Consider the following 23,717-nt stretch of genomic DNA (forward strand, 5'->3'; position numbering starts at 1 on the left):
GGCAAGAAACCACCTTTATATAAGAAACTGAAAAACAAGAGACTTCCCAAAGCTCAGGAAGTGACACAACGTGCAAACCCTCATTACTCCTCTTCATCATGTAGAGCTAACCCAACAACTGGTACTCAGAACAGCATAAATATAGTGACAATAGGAGACTCCTTTAAGGCAGTTTGTTGTCTTTGGACTCAGAGTGTGTAAGGACCAAGGATGCCTCGTGGAAGGTGAAGCCGCTCTTCCCATGTGGCCCCTCCAGCTAGCTGGGCCCCTGAGATGAGGGCTGCTCCGAGACTTGCTGGAGCTCAGCCTCCAGCAACAGCTGCACCATCTGCAGTTGGCTCCCCTGCTGCTGCACCCAGGCAGCCAAGACTGATGGCCCAGATGGCAACCACTGCAGCTGGTGTGGCAGTGGGCTCTGCAGGGGGTCACACCCTGGGTCATGCCATCACTGGGGGCGTCAGTGGAGGTGGCAATGCTGAGCCTGCAAGGCCTGGCATCACTTCCCAGGAGCCCCAGGGAACCCGGCTACTGGACTAGCAGTTTCTGGAATGTGCCCAGAACCAGAGTGATGTCAGGCTCTGAGAGAACTTCAATGAGGTGTTGTGACAGTGAGACTCGCAAACGGTTTAATCTAATCAAGAGGTTCAAGCTAAAGAAATTGAAATGGGCTCTGCCTAATTCATAGTGCAAGTGTGGACCCTGAATAAACAAACCTTATTTCTAACAGCTCCATCACTTCAGAATAGCCATGAGAGAGTCCTAACTGTATAGTTATTCACTGAGCTTGTAGTATTGGGGACTGGGCAAGTGACGACCTCTGGGAACCACTTGAACCTTTTTCGATTCTGAAAAAAAAAAAAAAGGAGACTCCTTTAAAAGCAGATGACATTGTCCCATGCACTTGTGAGTTTTAATCTCAGCTTTTGTATCACCTGAAACTTTGATGATTTAGTGACCTCCGCCGCAGCAAAGCCAGAACTATTGAACTAACTAGTAATACCCCTTCCATATAAAATGTGTCTGTTGAATGTAGTAATCAGGTTCACTTAATCTACACCAAACCCTTATGTATATACATACTTTGTTCCTATTTTAAACAGGGGTTCATGGGCCAAGGAGGAGGCTCAGTGGATAAAAGTGCTTGCCACACAAGCCTGATAACCTGAGTTTAATCCCCGGAGCCTACAAGAGCTTGATACGATGGCTCACATTTATAGTTCCAGCACTCCTACAGTGAGATAGGAGGTGGGGACTAGAGAGTCACCTGGGCAGCTCACAGGCCAGCTAGGCCTGGTGATAGCTCACATGTGCCTTCTCCTTCACCATGTGCTGAGTGACCTCAAATGAGGTATTTATCCTCTGTTTCCTCTTATGCAAAAAGAAGGCCAAGTGCATTTAAATATTAAGTGATGCTGTGACAGCGTTTTATTGGTGTTTTATCAAAACATAGCCTCCTTTTTAAGGAAACAATATGGAATGGCAGTTAGACTTCAGATAGCTAAATCGGAACATCGGTATTCAAATGTTAACGCTGTCACTACCAGTCCTGTAACCTTGGACATGCCATTTGACTCTCAGATCTGTCATCTGAAAACTGGTGTTGATAAGAGCTACCTCATAAGAATGATGGCTTAAACATAATATTCATTAAAGATTAAAATACTTACTATAGAACCTATCAAATAGTGGGTGCTGAATGTTCTGTTATTATCTCTTTCTCTTTTTTTTTCCTTTCAGAAATATTTGCCATTGCTTGATATCAGAGCTTCCATACCATGGCCTCTAATTCCTGCCTGGGCTCTCTTCTGGGTATGTCTCCTCCTGGAAAATTCTATCTGTCCCTACTTTCTATTGTGAAATGACTCCACTCCTCTGTCCTCCACTTTTATTCTTCAGGGATTCCCAATCATCACCCTTTCCCTGCCCATGAAATGTGGATAGTATGGATGGACATTAGAAATACAGATTTGAAGCCAGGGATGGTGGATTGTGCCTGAAATCCCAGCACTTTGGAAGCTGAGGTGGGAAGGTTGCCATGAGTTTGAGGCCAGTCAAAGCTACAGAGTGAGACATATATCCCATCTTTTAAAAAGTCATGTAAATCAATCTTGTTTCCAATTCAAATAAAAAAATGAAAAAAAAAAGGAAGATACCGAGGTTTTTAAATTGTCTACCATAAGCCAATAGCTGAAATGCAGAGGCCAGGTGAAGTTTTCTTTAAATAGACTCCAGGTCTATCAGCAACCTTTAATACCCCTCACCTTTTGTCCTTATTTAAAATGGCTAACATGGGCTCAGGCTTCAACTTTAGCTTTTCAGATTCATGAGATTAGGATTCAAGATCTACCTTGAGGTACCAATACTCGTTATTCTGTCCCCTCTGCTTCAAGAGCCTGTGTTCCTCCTGAGCATGTCCTGCTGAATGCCCTCAAGGATTCCACTGAGATTTTCAAATGTAGCTTGGCTTTTGTTTCAAAAACCAAGTTCAAATGCACAAGAAACAACTCTATCCTAAGACTACATGTCAGACCTTTGCCTTACATCTGTCTTGTATTTCCAATCAGAAACCAGAACACTCAACCAGTTCACACTTAGGAGGGAGACAAATAGTAATACACCCAAGGTGCTTCCATACCATAATTTCTGTGCCAAGTATCCACGGTGTCCCTCCTACAGTCAGAACTACCTACGTCTCTCCCTCCACCCTGGAAACCTTTGGATGGTGGCTCTCTTCTTCATTGTGCATTAGAGGTTATTCAAGAGAAATCAATTGATACTAACTCGTTGAGCCTGCAGTCAGTGTAATTTCACTTTGGAATCCCTTAGCAAATAAGTTTTGAAGACAGAGTCTCACTATGTAGCCTAGGTCTGATCTCTCCATTTTTGCCATCTTTGCCGATGGCTCCATCATCCACGTAGAGTAGAGAAACCTTGCTCACTGCAGTTTGATAGCTCCAGTTTAAACAGTCTTCAATCCAATGTCCCTGGAGGTACCAACACTCAAGTCTAAATATTATCCTTAACACACTCACTGTGCCTTTGGAAAATATGGACCACTGCAGGGTACCTCCCACACCCAGCCACTTCTGTGGCTTCAGCCCAGCAGTCCAAGCCTCTATCCTTCCATGGCTACAGTGACATAAGGAAAGATAACTGGCAAGTCCCAGCCTGTAACCTGTGCTCACTACCTCAAGCCTCTCTTCTGACCCTCCCCTTGCTAAAGATGAGGAGCCCGTGCTTCCTCAAGCCGCCTTGCTAACTCTGCACCCCTTTCCAGAGACCCCACCTTCTCTTTCTGTACCAAGAGTTGTTTCTCAGTAATCCCACCCCACCCCTTCCCTGCAGCAGTGAGAACAAGGACAATATTGCCTTCTCTGGGCCAGTCTCACATCATTCGCAAAGCCCCTTGAGTGGCTTCCACTCCAGGCTTGCCACGCCCAGCCTGACTCCTCCTGCCCCTCAAGCATATGATGTAATGACCTTGTGAGTCTCTGTCCAGCTGACTCTTCAGGCACCTACACAGTAAGCAGTAACTTCTGCCAGACAGAATTCAAGTCCCACTCCAAACTTCTAGGCTAAAACATGAACAGTTTTCTCTGCTCCAACAGAACTGAAAAATAAGTGTCCCCCTCCCCCACCACCCCTGCTTCACTGACAAATCGAAGGAAGGAAAGAAGTAAAAAAAAAAAAAAAAAAAAAAAAAAAAAACTCAGGACAAGAAATGGTAATTCCAAGTGATTGGGGATTTTTTTTTTAAAGAGTCTTGATTCCTAAGGGCTTGTCTTGTTCTTTTAACTAGAAAGTTTGAGTCTTGATCCATTAATCCAAAGCTAATAAACGTCAGGTGGCAATTTGCCAGTTTGAACTCAGGAGTGGAAGCTTATTCATTATTAGGAAGTAGTGATCTCTGTGGGGAGAGGCTTGCAAACAGGATTAGCAGAGCAAGGGAGGGCAGAGCCTTTGGTGAAAAATGTGCCCATTGCTAATCAATGGGCAGCAGCCTCCTGCAGCAGTCACACGGAGCAAGCACAGCTGCACGATCATTGCATTCATCGTTTTCAGGAGCAAGGGGTGGACTTTGGGCACTGGCTGAGTCAGGATTTCCAAAACTTTTCCACTAAGTATTTTGGACAACAGCAGCTGTTAAGCTTTTGCAATCCCTGAGGGCTTTGAAACAGAATCAGAAAGTCCAAATTGTCAAAAATACTAACAGAGGACCTACTTGTTAAGGATGTAGTTCAGAGGGTAGGGTGCCTGCCTAGTGAACACAAAGCCATCTAAGAAACCCAGCACCATAAGAATCAGACAAGGTTACACATGCCGTAGCCCCGACACTCAGGACATGGTGGCAAGATGATAGGGAATTCAAAGTCATCATTAGCTGCATAGCAAATCTGAAGCCAGGCTGGGATACATGAGGCCACACCTCAATAAAGCAATTAAATAAATAAGTAAATAAAGTCTAAAATGCAGCTGCAGCCTCCTACTTATTCTTTTGTTTTGAGGGAGGGTCATTTTGTTTTGTTTTCCCTCATACTTACTCTGAAGGCCTCATGCAATCTGCATGTTATGCCAAGGAGCCATGGCTGTTTTATTCATATGGGGAATTTAAGAATGAGTTTCTCCAGGCTTGATTGTCTTGGCCTAAAGACAATCTCATTTATAGCTTCACGTCTTCAAATTGGAGGGCATGCAGCCCTATCAGCCTCAGTGAGACTATCTTGGAAACCTTGAGAATCAAGCCCATGGTCCTTCCTCATGCAATAGATTCTTAGATTCCAGCAGGATTTATGCTAGGCATAGAACCACAAGGTCACAGTATGGAGTTTAGATATTGTTTTCACATTCATAATATGAAAACTCATGTTACTTAACCCCTCCAAGCCTCCGTTTTCTCATCTGTATAAAGGTATCAACTTTATAGGTTATCCTAGAGAGGGATTAAGTAAATGTATGAAGCACTCGGCCCCAAAAGTATAACTGCTTGTTATCATGATGTTGGTAGTGTGTCCCAACACCTGGAGGGCCACAAAGAACCCTATTCTGTTAACTAATTGGAACTTGAGAATGGAACCTGAAGTCCTGGGCTTCTTTATTTGTTCTGCTGTTGGTTGACATTGTTGCTGCAGATAAATGTCTGATGCCCCGGTACCCTAACCTGTGAAGGGGGAGCATGATCACTGTTCCATACTTCCCAACACCTCTGTGAAGATGGCATGGAATGGCTGTGAACAACGCATCGAGGGTATTTGATAATCATGTCATGCAAATAAAAGATAAAATCTATTTCCCTGATCTTCAAAGGAACACAGATTTCCAGATGAAATATTGAAGGGGTTTTGGCCCCTAGAAGAATTAGGGGAAAATATGATGAAGCAAAGGAGAAAAACTCTGCCAGCTGTGAGTCTTCCATCCTCTAGAGAAGTATATTGCTAATGATGACTAATGATAAATGTGACACTGAGAACAGAAGACATAGCAGATAAATGCTTTCTTTATCTGTGCCCACTTGTCTAATTTTCACAAGATAGATAGACGGACAGACAGACAGACAGACAGACAGATTCCACTTGTAACCCAAAAACTTAAATTCAGAAAGTCTGTGAAAATTGTCCATGTTTATAAAAGTAGATCTGAAGTAAGTCCAGTTTGCTCCCCAAATTTGAACTTTAAACCATTATGTTCTGCCATGCAGCCATCAAGTAAAGCTTTGAAGAGCTCTCTATGGCAGTTCCTGGATGTACTTCACTAAGCACAAGTTGATGGTATGACTTCAGAGTCAGTAGCTCATGATGTCAGAGGGAAGATTAGCCAAGCCTAATGTCCAAGACGCTCAAGAGGCTGAGACAAAAGTATTCTGATTTCAAATCCTGTCTGTCGTTATGGAGTGACTTTGAGAACAGGCTTGACAACTAATCAAGATCCTGTGTCAAATAAAAGGTGTGAAAGAGTCAGAGCTTTATATCAGTGTCAGAGAGTTTCTGTAGAATACACAAGACTCTAAGCTCAGGAGGGAGAGAGGAATCAGAGAGCAAGAGAGATAGACACACACACAGAGAGAGAGAGAGAGAGAGAGAGAGAGAGAGAGAGAGAGAGACAGAGACAGAGACAGAGAGAGAGACACAGAGAGAGAGAGAATGTTCCAGGCCTTTTTCTTCCTTGCAGTGGATCAGAAGGTCTGGGATCAGTGTTATGTTCAGTAGGACTTAAATCTCAGCTCAACTGAAAACTAACTAGGTGATACCCAGCAAACTATTTAACATCTGTGAGAGAACAAATAAAGTTTTATCGTAAGTACAAGGAAGATATCAATCTCTACTTTGCAGAGATTGCCAGGAAGGAGGAGGAGGGAGCTGGTGATTTTAACCATCATTGTTCATTATTATTTTTACAAGATAAAATTCTTTCCATCTAAGGATGCTGTATTAGCTTTTTAATGAAAAGATGCTCTGAAAGTGGTTAAATTCTAATATGGAGCAGAAGCCCATGTGGATCCACAGAGCAATGTCCCAGGAGCATTAAGATGATTCCTGAATAATTTTCAAGCCTACTTGTTTCTGCATATCCCATTGCTCTGAGACCAAATCAAAATTCATTGGGCCACAAGCAAAGCCCAGGTTCCCATAATCCATCAGGTAAAATTTCACATGTTGCAAGCATCAAAGGCTTAAGAGGAATGTGTTTCAAAACTGTTTCTGGTTTGTCTGTGTCTGCTGAGAGGGGTAAAGCAAAGAAAATCAAGCAGACAGTCAACCTCTGGGCCTTGAGCTGATAGAGTGAAGAAAATTTCCCACAATGAAGCTGCACCTACAAAAGTTCATTGCCTTAGTAGAACTCACATTATAGTGGGAGATTAAAATGTCCAAAGGCCCAACTCTGTGAGTAGCCTATTATACTTAACTTTCTAGAGTTACTTGGGAAAAGAGAACCTCAGCTGAAGAATTGCCCAGATCAGATTGGCCTGTGGCCTCATCTGTGAGCATTTTCTTGACATCCTCTTCTAGCTTCTATTTGCACTAGATATGCACACATGGTGCACATACATATATGCAGGAAAAACACTCAAACACATAAAAATACAATAAATACATAAATTGTAAGTGGCCAATGATCACCGAATCACCTTGGAACTGAGGAGCCACTTACATACTCAAAGAGAGGCAACGTCACCCAGGAGGGTCATATGACTCAGATTTACAAATAGAACAGGTGAACAGCTCTAGGGAGGTTACTCATGGGGACTCCTGCTTCAGGTAGGAGAAAGTCACAAAAAGATGAGATGAGAGGGAGCCACTGGAAAAGCATGTGGCCTCTGAGGGGAAGATGGTTGGGATTGATTCCTTAAATAATTCAGAAGGAGACAAGTCTGCTTCACTAGAATAAAAAATAATTTTAAATATATAATTTGGGTGTAGAATTCAATGAATGGCTTACACTTCCTCAGTTCACCAAATAGTCTCCGTGTCAGTGAGCAGGGTTGGGCTGCAGGCTGATGACAGCCACTGACAGGACTCCTGCCCTCATATTTGTACTTAAGGGGAGAATTGGTTTCAAGCCAAGTCTTGTTTTTCTCTTTGTGTCCCAGTAAGCTTGTCCTCTGGAAATAAACTGGGCTGGCTGTCCTTTTGATCCCATTGTGTGATTCTATCTCGTTCATCAAGCTTTGGCTCCTGACCTATTACGAGGGTATAGAAAATGGTACAATTTCAGTGTTTTCAAGAGCCAGTTTTCTATTAAAAAGGGGGGATATATGACAGCCACCTTTAGATCCTTTTGTTGTCTGGGTAGTTTTTTCATAAATGTTTTGTGAACATATACCATTTATTTGCCAAAAGTGAAAAAAAATAAACTAACAAGGGTGACTTTGTATCCCATTGACTCTGGCTCTGAACATCCTTGGGGTCCACAAAGACTGCAGAAATTGAGTCTCATAGGATCAGTTGTGTCAGAAAATGGCCCAGGCCTGGCTTCTGGGAATGTTCAGAAAGATGGCTTCAGTGAGGAGTGAATGCAAAAAGTCATTTCTAGCTCTAAGAGATGGCTGCTTCTGTTGCCCATCTGCTGCATGGACAGACTTAGCCATGGCCAGACACCTTTTGGCTCCATCTTCAATGGGATCCTCTACTGATTACAGGAAATGGCTTTTACAGGAGGAATAAGTAACCAGTATAGAGGCCGAGGTCCCTCTGATGATTCAGCTGTCCCTGATCTCTGGCTCCCCCAAAAAGAGAGTCCATTCCCTAGTCCTGAGCCACTGTGACCATCACCCCTGTCTCACCAGACAACCTCAAGAAACATGAAACAGCAAACATCAAGAGTGATCTTTTTTAAAAAATAAATACTCTAGTGTGACAAAACCAAACAACAAATGACAAAGCCAAGGTATTTGATAGTCCCTGCTATGATTGAGTTAAAATGCCAGACTTAGCTAACATTTCTGTTATTTCTAATTAGTCACAATTTAAATAGTATTGATTTTTCTCATTCAAGAAAATTCTGGGTTTTTTTTTTTTTCTGCACGGTGTACATTTCATGTTTTTTGAACTCATCCTTCTAGATCCTAAGCCCAGGGATAGCCTTTGGGAATGACATAACTTGATTAAACTTGAACAAAGCCTTTGGAGCCCTGTCTACAGCTTCACCGTTCTCCGAGAATTCGCACTGCGATTCGTGTTGGTGAACAGCATTTGCTTCCACGCCTTGTGTTTCTGATTATAAGTCAGTATGTTTTCCCTCTGTTTGCAGAGTGCCCCTTTTTAGCCTCTAGCTATGGGATGACACCATCTGGGATTGCCAAGGAAATTAAATTAAATTAAGTTAAAATTCAATCAACAGAAGATTGTTGCCTCTCTGACTTTCCTAAGGACCTTGAGTGCATCCACATAAAAATGCCTCTTTCTTAAGAAAGAAATGGGCCAGCTCTGCACTACAACATCGGCCCATGATCTAAGACCCCCCCAGGGTGAAGGGCCAGTAACTCACCCCATCTCATCTGGCCTGCAGCAGCTAGGAAAGAAATGGTTTTGTTTCTGTAGTTTGTGTTTGGCTTAGGAAAAATAACTGTTTCTTAAGAATATGTATTTCAATTTATGCAATAAATAATAAAGGCATTCATAAACATAAAAATATTAAGTTGTGTATTACCTTTTACACTATGATAAAATGACTTCTGGATGGATTAAAGTGTTTATTTTACAAATAAGAATAAAGCATAAATGTGGGCTTTTCAAAAAATTGATTTCAGGAATTTCTAAGCATCAAATAAATAAATAAAAATACCAGAGGGCCCAATGGTATTTGGTGGAAGTGGCTCAGATGGTAAGGGCACTTGCCACCAAACCTGACAGCCTGCATTTAATCCCCATGACCCCCGGGGTTAAAAGGAGAGAACTGACTCTGACCTCTACTCACAAGCCATGGAAGATGAGATAGGCACATGCCCATACACACACACACACACACAAACACACACACACACACACACACACACACACACACACACACACGTGCACTAGCACACAATAAGTAATTAAAAACACAAAAAGTATTGGTAGAATTTGAAAATAAAATCCTATCATATATTATAAACTAAATACAAATTCAAAAGATAAAAGGGAAGAAATGTCATTAACACTTAATACATCAACATACCTTAGTATACACACATTATACAAACACACATATATACACTCAAATACATGCACATACAAATTCATAGCACAACACACACAGATATACATATATACATGCATATACACACACTTAACAACACATATGTGTGTGCATATGTTACATAGTCTTAGAAAAGTAAAACATCCTAGTTGTGCTCAAAAGGCATTAATAGTAGTTAGCAAAGGAATACACATAGCTAAAACTTTCTTCAAATTCACCTTTTTTGTAAATGAACAATAAACATATATTGAATAAACTGATAAATAAATAAACAATAATGGAAGTTTGTTCCTAGGCAGCATGTTTCTAACTTTCCCTCTACCCCAGGATAACCATCATTTTTTTTCTTTTCATAACCATCATTTTTTTCTTTCTTTGCAGATTTTTTTATTTGAATTAGAAACAAGATTGTTTTACATGTCAATCCCAGTTTCCTCTCCCTCCCATCCTCCCCTAACCTCCGTCCCCCCAGCTAAAACCCTACCTATCCCATACCCTTTCTGCTCCCAGGGAGGGTGAGGCCTTCCATAGGGAGTCTTCAGAGTCTGTCATATCCTTTGGGATAGGGCCTAGACCCACCCCAGTGTATCTTGTCTCAGGGAGTATCCCTGTATGTGAAATGGGCTCCCAAAGTCCACACCTATGCTAGGGATAAGTACCGATCTACTACAGGAGGCCCCATAGATTTCCAAGGTCTCCTCACTAGCACCCACATCCCTGGGGTCTAGATCAGTCCCATGCTGGTTTCCCAGCTATCAGTCTGGGGACCAAGAGCTCCCTGTTGTTCAGGTCAGCTGTTTCTGTGGGTTTCACCAGCCTGCTCATCACTCATCCTTCTCTGCAACTGGATTCCAGTTCAGTTCAGTGTTTAGTTGTGGGTGTCTGCTTCTACTTCCACCAGCTGCTGGATGAAGGCTATAGGATGGCATATAAGTCAGTCATCAATCTTATTATCAGGGAAGGAAATTTAAGGTAGCCTCTCCTCTTTTGCCTAGATTGTTAGTTGGTGTCATCTTTGTAGATCTCCACACATTTCCCTAGTGCCTGATTTCTCTTTAAACCTAAAATGTCTCCCTCTATTATGGTATCTCCTTTCTTGTTTTCTTCTACTCTTCCCCAACTCAACCTTCCTGCTCCCTCATGTCCTCCTCAACCCTCTTTTGTTCCTCTTCTCATCCTGCTAGCTCTCTCCCCCCTCCTCCCATGCTCCCAATTTGCTCAGGAGATCTTGTCCCTTTCCCCATCTCCAGGGGACCATGTATGTCTCTTTTAGGGTCTTCCTTGTTTACTAGCTTCTCTGGCAGTGTAGACTGTAGGCTGGTAATCCTTTCTCTATGTCTAAAATCCACATATGAGTGAGTACATACCATGTTTGCCATTTTGTGATTGGGTTACCTGGCTCAGAATGGTTTCTTCTAGTTCCATCCATTTTCCTGCAAATTTCAAGATTCCATTGCTTTGCCTTTTTTCCTGCTGAGTAGTACTCCATTGTGTAAATGTACCAGCGGGATCCAACAAACCCTGAGACTGCCAAGGCCCCAGTAACAGTCCGGCCTCCATCCACCGGACCAGAAGGTCCTGGATAGATATTCTACCTACAAATTCACCTTTTAAAATGATTGGATACTCATCCCCAAAACAATGACAAGCTTCCTATGGTAAACTGTCAAAATTTTGTAACTTTGATAACAGTGAGGCAAAATCAGAACTGTCCCTACACTAGTTCTTAAAACAGAGAAGTGGTCTGCAGGTCCCACCATTGACAGAGAATCATTCTTCCTGTAAAAGGTGGATGCTAGTAGGCTTCAAATGCCCCAGTGGATAACCCTACATGTATGCACATAAAGACAGCACTAATTAGACTTAGTGGGAAGAGGAGAGGGGAAAGAGATGACTTTAAGGGGGTGGGAGGAGCTATGGAGGAAGACTGAGGGGTAAGTAAGGAATGGAAGTGAATATAATCATATTTCACTGCACACATGTGTGAAATGCTCAAAGAATGGAAAGAGAACTCTCATGAAGCAACATACTACAAAATGTTTGTAGTCAGCATGGTTAGGGATAAAGTCATTGTCCAGAAACAACTTCAAGGCTGTGGATAGGGTTTCTGGGTAAAGTGACTGCCCTATAAGCTGAGGACCTGAGATCAGATTGCTGGGACTCACATGAAAGCTAGCCATGGAAGCATGTAACACCAACACAGGATTTCCAACTCTACCAATGCTTTTCTTGGTGTTTGTAGTGTGTGTGTGTGTGTGTGTGTGTGTGTGTGTGTGTGTGTGTGTGTGTGTGTGTGTGTTTGCTTGCACATGCTCGCATGAAAGAATACACGTGCACCTAGAAATTTCTGAGGTCAACCCAGGTGCAGAGACAAGTGAATTCCTTGGGGGTGCTGGATCACCATCCTAGCTAAAATGAAGAGCTCCACATTCAGTGAGAGAATAGGGTAGAAAGTAATGGAGGCCAGCACCCTACACAGATGCACAAACCTGTATACATACATACATACACACACACACACACACACACACACACACACACACACACACACACACACGCTCGCGCGCGCACGCACATGCACACATAAACACCACATTAAATACACAAATAAATAAGAAACAAAAAGTAAAAACGGAGAAAGCAACAACCACACAGATGTGGAGTTTTTGTGATGGATGCTTATTGCAGCTTCATACACAACATCAAAAGTTAGACCCAACATTAATCTGGACACGTAAACTATAAATACAAAGTGGAATACATACTTTAAGAATATATGAGTACATGAAGAGATTATTTATTGTTTGGTATTATTAAAGACACAAAGATTACACATGCATATGTATATGGCAATATCAACATGTGTTTGTGCCTGTTTTGTTTAAATGCTGTACAAAAGTCTCAAGATCGTATGCTCACTTCTATATGACTAAAGATGGTAAAGAAGAAAACCAGCAGCCTGTGAATAATAAAGCAGCATTTGCCATTTCTAAAATTCATGCATCCCTTCATCTTTCAAAATGTATAAAATAAAGCAGCACGGCTTTGTCATTTATAAAGTTACATTTTACAAAACAAAGAATAACAACCCGCTTTTATTGTTCTCCATGGTCACTGGCAGAGACCCTGTTCTCCATGGTCGCACCGTGAGGTCTGTCTCACTACCATTTCTCATAATCCTGTTATCATTATCTCCTTAACCAGTTCATAACAGGAAGTGCAGACTCACAGTCAGGCAAAATACCAGTAAAAATTTCCCAGGGGGGAAGAACTAAGTGGCTGAGCCAGGAAACGTGGTTCGTATTACCAAACGCAGCTTCACGTTTGCCTCCCCCACCTCCATTCTCCCCTGGGCCTGTGCTCTGTCCCAAAGCCCCACCCCAACAGATGCATTCAGATTTGGAAAGGAAGCATCACCAGCCCAAGACCTAGTAACCGGGGCTGTCTGTCTTCCACACCTGAGGTGCTCACAGACATGGCAGGCAGTGGCCATATGCTCAGAAAGACTGAGTGGAATGAGTTATCTTACATTTTTCCTGTCAACCCCTCTCTAGATAGAGAACTCTTGGCTACCAGGTGCCACTTGCTGAGCTACGAGGCACCATTTGTCAAGCACTTGTAATAGGCCATCCCTCCACCACGCACTCCACATGGGTTATCTGTCCCATCTTTGATTCTTAAAGCAACCTCACAAGGTAAACATAAATATCACCTCTTGGCAGAAAAGGCCTTTGAGTTCCAAGGATAAGTCATCTGACAAACTCCCCTAGTGGAAACTCTGAGTCAGGGCAGGCAGCTCTCTTCTAAACTGCTGTGACTCATCACCTCCACACGAAAGGAGAAACTCTGCTTTTGTTTGAGGATTTTTTAAGTCATTTTTTTTTTTTAGTTTTAAAAGCAATCTTTTCTCATTTTATATCCCTATCCTAGTCCCTCTCCTCCTGCTGCAACCCCCTCCTTCCCCCGAACCCTCCTGCACCCACTCCTTGGAGTCCAGTTGAAGAGAGGGAGGAGCAAAAGTGTCAAAACCAGTTTAGGGACACCTGCAGAAACAGCTGAGCTGAGCTAGTGGGAGCTCACTGACTCTGGACTGACAGTTGGGGAACCTGCATAGGACCAAACTAGGCCCTCTGAATGAGTGACAGTAGTAAGGAGGCTTGGGCAGTCTGCGCGGCCACCGGCAGTGGGACCAGGATTTATTCCTGGTGCTTGAAACTCTGCTTTTTAAAGCCAACACAGATTCAAAGCCTTACTACTGGATTTGGAAACTGTCTCCAAGTTTATCTGTAGAATGTTCCGTCTCATGACACATGAATTTATTCTGTCAGCTTCCCACCACTGGTTCATTGAACCTTAGTATTAGAAACTCACACACCCATGTCTACCGAAAAAGAAACTGGATGGAGCTGTAGAGATGACTCAGTGGTTAAGAGCATTTTATCATCTCAAGTTCACACCCTGCACCAGGTTATACAGTTCACAACTCTAGCACCTAGGTATCCAATACCCTCTTTAGGCCTCCAAGACACCTGCTCACACTTGTGTATACACACAGAGACACACATTCACATACATACAAATAAAGAATCATTTTAAACTGGAAACTTTGTATATACCCAGTGGTTGAGTTGCTGTATTAATTTATGGGTGTGTCCACTGACTCTCCAGAACACTAAATAAACCTCTTTAATCAAGCCTCTAACAAGCAACCAGTCAAACATGACAAGAGGACTTAAGGATAAGTAGAACACGTGATAAGAAAATTAAAGGGAAAATTCTGGGGGTTAAAGTTTTAAGTTAGGATGGAGACAAAGGGACAGGGTGGGGAGTGGGTTAATATTCAGAGAACAACTGACAATAGGATGATAAATCCCAATTGATATGCCTGCAACACAACTCCTACACATAAGGCTCAGAGACTGTCAAAGAAGAAAGGACAGAAAGATTTTAAGAACAAAGGACCAACTGGACATCAGTCACGAGATCCTCTTCTATATATGGCAGGAAAGGTGCACCTGTGAAATCTCAGTAATATGGTTGCCTAAATAGGCCTTTACAATGGCAACATCAGCTGACATCTACCATCTTCCTTCCTGCCCTGTGTCACCAGCTAGGATCCCCTACTGCATCATCAATTTCGGGAAGGCCAGGTTAAGGCGGCTGGTCCACAGGAAGATATGCTCTACTGCTGCCCTCACACAGGTTAACTTGAAAGACAAGGGTGCTCTGGCTAGGCTGGTAGAAGCTATTAGGACCAATTACAACAGATATGATGAGATCCACTGCCACTGGGGTGACAACATCCTAGGTCCTAAATCTGTGGCTCGAATTGCCAAGATGGAAAAGGCAAAGGCCAAAGAAATTACCACTGAACTGGGTTAAATGTACACTGCTAAATTTTCCACACATAATTTCTTTAATTAAGAAAGTATACAAAAGAAAGAAAGAAGGGAGAGAGGGGGAAGAGAGGAGAGGGAGGGAAGGAGGGAGGGAAAGAGGAAGGAAGGAAGGAAGGAAGGAAGGAAGGAAGGAAGGAAGGAAATTAAAATTAATGGGACTTATGTTGCATAACTTCATTCCACAACTGAGGAAAGCAGGTTCCAGAGAAGTCATTATTTGCCACCATAAACAACAAAAAGCTCAGGGATGCAATAAAATATATGGAGCTCTCATGCTGACAAGTTTCTCATTTACAGGGAAACCTTGCAACTCAATTGTCAGAAAATGCCATGTGGCCATTTATGGTTCTGGGGGAGGGAATATCTTTTATTTGTGCTGTGGCCATTGACAAGTTGCTCATACTCCAGTAAATACCCTCCTATCCACACTTGTCAAACAACTCTAATTAAATTTAGTGGGTCACACACACACACACACACACACACACACACACACACACACTGAAAATAAGAGGTATCTTGTTAAGATGTAAGGTTTCAATAGCAGATGGAGGGTGGATACGAGAGGAGAATGGAGGGAGAAAATGACTAAAATTTACTATATATGTGTATAAAACAGTGAAACAATAAAGTGAGAAAAATTAAAATTATATATGCACATAAAATGAAAGTCATTATAAAGGATATTGAAAGCTACAATTTGATACTATTAAAGTCAAAGCATAATAAAAACGTCATGCACAATACCAACTTGGCATAAAGAGACAATCATAGTACCTCAGGTCTCTGATAATACAATCCTGCTGTGAAGAGCTGTACCAGTGGCCCATGTGTCAATGATAACACACCATGAGACACAGTTTTACTCTCTTCCCACCATACTACCTTCCAGATCACTGGATGTACCTTTTACTTCTCTTTCTTTCCACAAGGTGCTCAGAAAGATTTTTCTTGCCTTTCATTGGCTCAAATAGAAGGAAATGTATTCATTGCCAGACAATTACTGACAACATGACCCAAGCCCCCTGTAACTGACCATTACAAGGCCTAGAAAGAAGGTGGGTCAGAGACTGCCAAAATGCTCACTACAGCCATGCAGGAAGGGGACAAAAGCACCTACTACATCTTTCTGAACAGGTCTCTCCCCAAAGTGAAGTCACTCCAGGGCTCTGTCTCCACCATGTACTTTCCTCACACTCAAGATATGGGTAGCTACTTTCCATTTTCAGAGCATGTTGAACAATTTCACCTAGGGGCAAGACCTTCTTGTCTCTCTCCCTAACTTACACATTTATTAATGTTCTCAACAGAGAAAAACATGACCCCTTATCTACATACAATGTCCTAAATGTGCTTGAAATATATGTGCAAAGAGAAACATCAATTATTTTATTTTTAATACATGAACAATCCTCCTAAATCTACCCAATTTGGGACAGCAGAACCAAAGGGAATTAAAGTTGGCACAATCCTATGGATTCATAAATATCATTATAGTTTCCCAAGTTGCTAAGGTAAATCAGTTATCTTACTTGGCTTAAATATTCAATATTTCAAATTCTTCCCATTCTTCCTCAAATAGGCATTCAAGCCACTACCACGCCCTCAACCTTCAAAATGCTCACTGAAGGTGCTTACCATTTCAGGGCACCCCTCAAAGCGGAATCTTCCCTCTACCACTGACCCACTCACTCCCTCATTGTTTCTCTGTATTCAAGAACAATGGACTTTCTCCTCACTCTTTCTGTTGGAATGAATGTCAGGCCATGCCCTGTATTCTTCCTTCTATAGATAACATGTACCTGAGACACTTCTGCATTAACCATGATGGTGGAGGTTGTGTAGAGAAATGGAAATGTGGTTTGTTTGGTTTTTTTTTTAAGCATATAAAAGTAGCACTTTTGGGAGTCTTCTATCTATTAGCATCTAATACATAGAATACGCCAAGCATCCTTCAGAGCCATTTGGATAACCCTATTCCATTAATGCATGAAAATATAGAGAGAGGAGAATGGGGCCAAATGTAGCTGAGTGTAACAACATAAACAAAACCCATCATCCCCATGAAATCATCAAAGCTGAAAGATATGTCTGCCCCTTCGAGGCTGAGGTTTAAGTGCAAAAGGGTAACGTATCGGTGAAATAAAGAAAAGAGACATGTTTCCAGTAATTCCCGCCTGTGTCTAGACAGGCGACATCTAAAAGCTGTATTGGCTGGAACTATTTTGCCATCAATCTGCATGGTGATGGGGACAGAAGTATCAGTGACACTAGGGCCATTAATACATGAGCAATGGGAAAATACCAGCCAGATGAGGGCCACAGCTGGAGAGATCTTTCTGATTGCAAACAGGACTTGGGCGGCATCACGGTCCACTTCCCTAGTTAATACTTTTCTCTGAAAAATTTATAAATTGAAACCTAACAAAGGTGCCTGGTGAAATGGCATTCACTTCTGCTGAAATAGCGATTCTTCTTGGAGAGTCCATTGTCGGTCTTAAAAGTGGCCACATTGTTCATGTTTTATTTTTTTGTTTAAAATAATTACATACTTATGCATGAATCTAAACCTACATCCTAGACTTCTACAAAGCATAAACATGTATCATAGGATATGAAAAGTCATGTCTTTTCTAAATGATTTTACCCATTCAAGGAAAACCAATGACCTTCTCATAGAGCAGTTAGAAAAAAAAATTTAAATGTAGTCATAGTTTTCAAACAAACATGGCAAACACTTCTATGAGAGACCAGCTTCAATGCTGGGAATCAATGCTAACTAAGCAGAGTCGATGCTAATTAAAAATGCATTCAAATGGAGGGACAAGATAAAGAAGACAAAGAAGAGAGAGAGGGGAAGAAAAGCATCAAGTCCCCCAGTGTGCAGATAGAAATAGTGTGATGGGCGGTCAGCAAGAAAGAAGAGTGGGATTCCATTTATGTATGTGCTTCTGGTTTAAAATAGGAGGCTTTGGAACTGAAAGGTTGCTTTGGAAGCTCTACTTGGAAAAGAATTAAAGTCAGCTTAGTGATAAGAGGACCACACTGAGAACTTCAGTCTTCTAAGGCAACCCAGGAGAGGTGGTGTCCAAACTGGAATTTGAAAGATGCATGGAATATGTTTCTTTAGCTGGAGAAGGTGGGGAGAACAGAAAGAATTCCGAGAATTGAGAAAGGTATGTGCAAGGCAGAATTGTGCACCACTGCTTCGTATACCCAGGTCAATGGCACAGGTGGTAGAGTGCTTGGTACTATAAATAAAGCATTGGATTTTATCCCTAGCAAGCACTGCATTAACCAGGCACCCATCTATGAGCCCAGCATTCAAGAAATGGTGGCTGAAGATGCAATAGTTTGAGATTATCCTTGACTACAAAGGAACTTTGAAGCCAGGCTGGGCTACATGTGATCCTGATCCAACAACAGCAAAGTCTTATTAGGGACTAGAGAGATGGCCTTGTAGTTAAGAGCACTTACTGTTTTTGTAGAGGACTCTGGTTCAGTTCCCAGCACCATGTGGTTCTGAATCTGATGGCCTCTTTTGGCCTCTGTGGGATTCTGCACACACATCGTGCACATAAGCTCTATCTCTCTCTCTCTCCCTCTCTCTCTCTCTCTCTCTCTCTCTCTCTCTCTCTCTCTCTCTCTCTCTCTCACACACACACACACACACACACACACACACACACACAGAGGAAAGTAAACATTGTTTTAAATATAATAATAATAATTTTGAAGACTGCCGAGAGGATGATGTAAGACGAAAACAAGATACTCTCCACAGCCATCTCAGTGAGAACAGTGCTACAGGCCCAGGTCGGGTTATCATAGGCTTAGCATGCGGGGTATTCAGGCATGAAAAGAATGATCTGTGACAGAAATATGATAGAATATTCTAAAATAAAAGGAAGGCTCTGGAGAACTAAATCACATGTTAGGTTAAGGGAAGGCGTCAACCAAGAGAAGAAATCTAAAGACACACTAAAAAAGGATTGTGAGAGCAAGTTAACTGAGTGTGGGGACAGGTAAGGAGAATAATTCCTTGGGGTCTAAATAAAGATGCAGGTGTTCAGGAGAGCATAAATTAAAGAGTGAGTTCTTTGAGGGAAGCAACTAAGCTTATAAGTAAACCTTGGCATTCTGTATGTGATTTAAGGTAGTCACATGGGGTGGTCTCAACTGAGAAGGATTAGGACAGATTTTGTCTTATGAAAGAAATAGAACTGGTCAGGGACGTGGCCAGAGAAAACATAAAATCATGGAGTATCCTGCAACACAATGGCTATCAGAAGTTATGAAGTTATTCTGACACAACGATGTAGAATTTTATAAATTTTCCAATAGTATTCAATAGACTGTGAAGCCAGACTTGTATAATAGGCATCTGTCATGAACATCAGTGGGGCTGGGACAGCATGTGATTGAGTATACTCAAGGCTCTGAAAAGGTTTTACCTCTAGCTTCAAAAACACAAAGCAAATTTAAGCCATAGAGACATACATGGCACAGCTAATGGAAGAGTTATAATGAACAACAGTGGTTTTAGGCTTTTCTCAAAAGAAACCAGAAGACATGTAAACTGATAAGGCTGAGGAGTAAGTAAAATCAACAGAGAGCTGCCAACAGAAGGCTGCACCACATAGAAGTGTGGAAAGCTTGCTGTGTTCATTACTTCTCTGTTGCTGTGATAAAATACCACGACAAAGGCAACTTGTAGAAGAAAGAGTTAATTTTCAGATTAGAGTTCCAGAAAGTTAGAGTCTGTGACCATCATGGCAGGGGAGGATGGTAGCAGGCAAGCAGGCATGGACCTGGAGCAGTAGTTGAGAGCTGCTATCTTGATTTACAAACATGAGGCAGAGAGAGCTAACTGGGAATGGCATGGGATTTTTGAAACCTCAAATCCCACCCCCAGTGACACAACCTTCTCAAAGACAACACCTCTTAATCCTTCCTAAATAGTTTCACTACCTGCGGACCACGAATTATAACATAAAAGCCTGTGAGGGTCATTTTCATTCAAACCACCGCACTTGGTGTAGGCTTCAAAACAGGATGAATGCTTGGAAAACAAAGAGAAATAGTATCAGAAGAAATGTGGGAAGTGGGAGATGCTGTAAAGGAGATATGTACTGACCCTTTCAGGGGAATACAAGACTTGTGATGTTTCCAGATGGGGAACAGGCTGTGGTTAGGTGCATAACAGAAATAACTGAAAAGGACTGAAGTATCAGGAACATGGTGAGGAAGATAGAGAGGAAGGTCCAGGGTAAAACAGAATTGAAGAAGAGGGTGCTTCTGGGAATTACACAGATGAAAGATCAATGGGAGACTGGTAATACAGAATGAGCCTATCTATGGCATCCAAGACCTTACAATTGTATTAAGTGGTCTTGAGATTTCCAACGTTCAGGTAATACTTTGGAATCCCAGAAAATGCTGAAGGTCACAGGGGTGTGGGTTCCAACCCCGCAGCTGCTCTCCATGCTAGCCCGGTGCAGCAACTGCCCCCAAGGCCCCAACAATTCTACCCCAGTGGCCTGAGCATCTCAAGTTCTGTGTCCAATTTTGTTAGCGTTGAGTGCAAACAGTGAGTCTCATGAAACTTCTTTTACTTATTTAACCCTGGCTTGCTAGTGACTTTTCTACTAAGTCATACTGTATCTTTCCCAGCATTACTGTAGACTCTATAAAGCTGGGATTGGTTTTACCAACCAATTTAGTTAGGTTACAACCTGCCTCACAGTTCTCCAGCTTCGTAATCTGGGAAGGAAATAAATTCTAGATGTCAAATTCTCCTCTTCTCCTGCCTGCTTATTGTCAAGTGACCCAGATAAATTGGGCTGCTAATAGCACATCTTCACAAGCAGTAGCATGTAGGCTTTAAGTCTACAATTAATTAGTAATATTAGAGTTGACATTACAAGTATTTGTCATTTTAACTTCCCTGCCTATTCCACTGTAAATTTTAACTATTTTTTGCCATTTGTGAATTAAACGCTTTCCCAGGGTTTCATTTCATAGCATTATGGTTAACCATCTCAATTACAAGAAGACCAGATACTTACAGATTTCCTTGTTTTATTCATTCATTTGATCTTTCATCTTTTTTTACCTGTCACAAATGTCATAGTAACCTGGAAAATATGTGAACTTACCCACCCTGGAAATGCCTAGATGCATTTTTTTCTTATTCACATTGACTTGTCTGCCATGTACACATTTTAAAAGAAATTAATCATGAGGAAAATATGTCTATCTCATGCTTGACTGCACAGCTTTAGTGATTTTGTCTGTATGTCCAGAAGTAAAACCCTAAATGGCAACAGAGGTGGGTCTGTGACCATAAAACTGGTACCCACTATGGTTGGTAAGGAATTAAATTAAAGGGTCAGACAGAACTCTCACCCTGGGTCCTAGAAGAACAGGACACTTTCTTCTTGTATTGGAGAATCCTAGAGAGAACCAGAGTAACCTAGTCACTCCAGGGCAGGTCTCCACCTGGTTGTTCTCTGTGTTTCTCTGACTGATAGTCGTTCTTGTCTGGGGTTATGATCAAAAAAGGATGGGCTGAGTGGTATTTCCAGGTGCTGGACAATGACTGTTAACAGCTATTAGTAGACTGTTTAAGAAGCTTTGATGAGTCCAGACAGCTACTAAAAAATGCAGTGTGTCTCTCAGTAGCCTCAATAATCTTGTTGGTTACAGGTGTGTATAGTTATTATAGGGACTCCTTTCCTCTGCTTTAATGGAGTTGTCTTTCTAAAATACTGAAGAACGTGCAAACTCCGTGGCTTCAGGCATAGTATTTTACAAGTAACAGGTAAACTGTTAAGAGAAAGCAAATGTGTTTGAAGTCAGTGAAAGTTTGCATTGTTTGCAAATAATTATAATTGAATTTAACTCATTTGGTAGTGTATATCTCTTCAAGCATCACCAGCCTTGTCAATTTACAGATACAAATGAGGTCACATTAAAGAAAATGTCCATATGTTAGTGGTTGTTGCTTCCAACTTCAGAAACCCAGCATCCTACAAGCACTTGCTGGGTTAGATAGGAACTCCATGCACTCTTCTGAGATTATCCGCTCACTTGTGAATCTGCTCATAGAATTCAAGGAAGGGAAGAGTTGTGAGTGGTTCTCATTGGAGGTCTCCTGAGGGACTTGTGCGCTTCATGATTCCCTGCCATGTCCATCCATAAGGGAATGCTAATAGGCCAGATTTTATGAGGGGCTCATATGAATCCTCACAGCCACTCAAACCCCAATACTGCAATGGTCAGGGGTTAGGGAGGGGTTCAATTGGTGAAGTTCTTGTTATACAAGCATGGAGGCCTATACTGGTTAGTTTTTGATAGCTTGACACAAACCTGGATGTATCTTAGAAGAGGGAATCTCAATTGAGCAATTTTCTTCAGCAGGATGGAGCCTTTTCTTGATTGACAATTGAATGTGGGAGGGGCCAGCCCCCTGTTGTAGTGCTGTGCTTGGCAGGTCCTAAGATATTTAAAGACTAAAGGTGAGCAAACCATGGAAAGACAAGCAGTAAGCAGTGATCCTCTGAGGTCTCTGCTCCAGCTCCTGCTCAGTTTCCTGCTGTTCCTTCCCTCCATGACAGGTTGTAGCTTATAAGTGAAAACTAACCTTCGCCTCCCAGAGATGCTTTTGGGGGTGTTTATCTTGACAAAAATGGGGGGGCAACTAGGACAGGACCTGAATTCAGACACCACATTTAAAGGGGGGGGAGTAGGACATGGTGACACATGCTTATGATCCCAGCACTGGAGTGGACAGCCAGTCCAGTCAAATTGGTTAGTTCTGAATTCAGTGAGAGACCCTGGCTAAAAAATTAATGTAAAGAACAACTGTAAGAGAGAAGTTGTGTTGGTCTCGGTCCTCCACATGAATAATCACACACGTACCATGGCATGCACATGTACATACAAAAGAAAGGCAGTGGGGCTGGAGAGATTGCTCATCGACTGAGACAGCTCACTGCTCCTGCAGATGATGCAGATTTGGGTTCCCAGCACCCATATGGTAGCCCATAACTCCAAGTACAGGAGAACCATCACCCTCTTCTGACATCTCTGGGCTCCTGTCATCATGGTGCACGTGTATGCACTCAGATACACAGTCATACACATATTCCTTTTAAAGGAACAAATTAGCCTCAGCTAAACAGATGAATCTCAACAGAAATGTTTAAAACAATAGAAAGGCAATGACGGTCATGCCCGACCGATAGGAGGCAGCTACACAGCAGAGAGAAATTACCTCCACATAAGGGTGACTCACAAGCCGGCAGCTGACTTTACACTAAGTGAGGAAGAGCCGAAGGCTTCCTAAAATCTGGAACAAGATGCCCACATTCTCTGTTTTTATTCAACAGGCTTCTGGAAGTTCTAGCCAGAGCAATCAGCAAAGAGGAAGAATAACAATAACTGTCATCAAGATTGGAAAATAAGGCCTAAATCAACCTTTTCAGATGACGTGGCCTTACATTTATGTCACTTCCAAATCCTACCAAGAAACAGAGTAAACAAGTTCAGCAGTGATCCTGTATGCAAAAACTATATACTAATACCAGAAGCATATTTGTATGCCAACAATGAATGACCTTAAACGTACATAGAACTACAAAC

At 42.0% G+C, this 23,717-nt stretch overlaps 1 pseudogene; it reads left to right on the top strand.

Moving 5' to 3' along the window:
* The first annotated feature begins 210 nt into the window (after positions 1-210).
* On the top strand, positions 211-606 carry LOC113835207 (annotated as a pseudogene).
* The last annotated feature ends 23,111 nt before the right edge of the window (positions 607-23,717 follow it).

Source organism: Cricetulus griseus, chromosome 4 (assembly GCF_003668045.3).
Source record: "Cricetulus griseus strain 17A/GY chromosome 4, alternate assembly CriGri-PICRH-1.0, whole genome shotgun sequence".
Classification (NCBI taxonomy): Eukaryota; Metazoa; Chordata; class Mammalia; order Rodentia; family Cricetidae; genus Cricetulus; species Cricetulus griseus.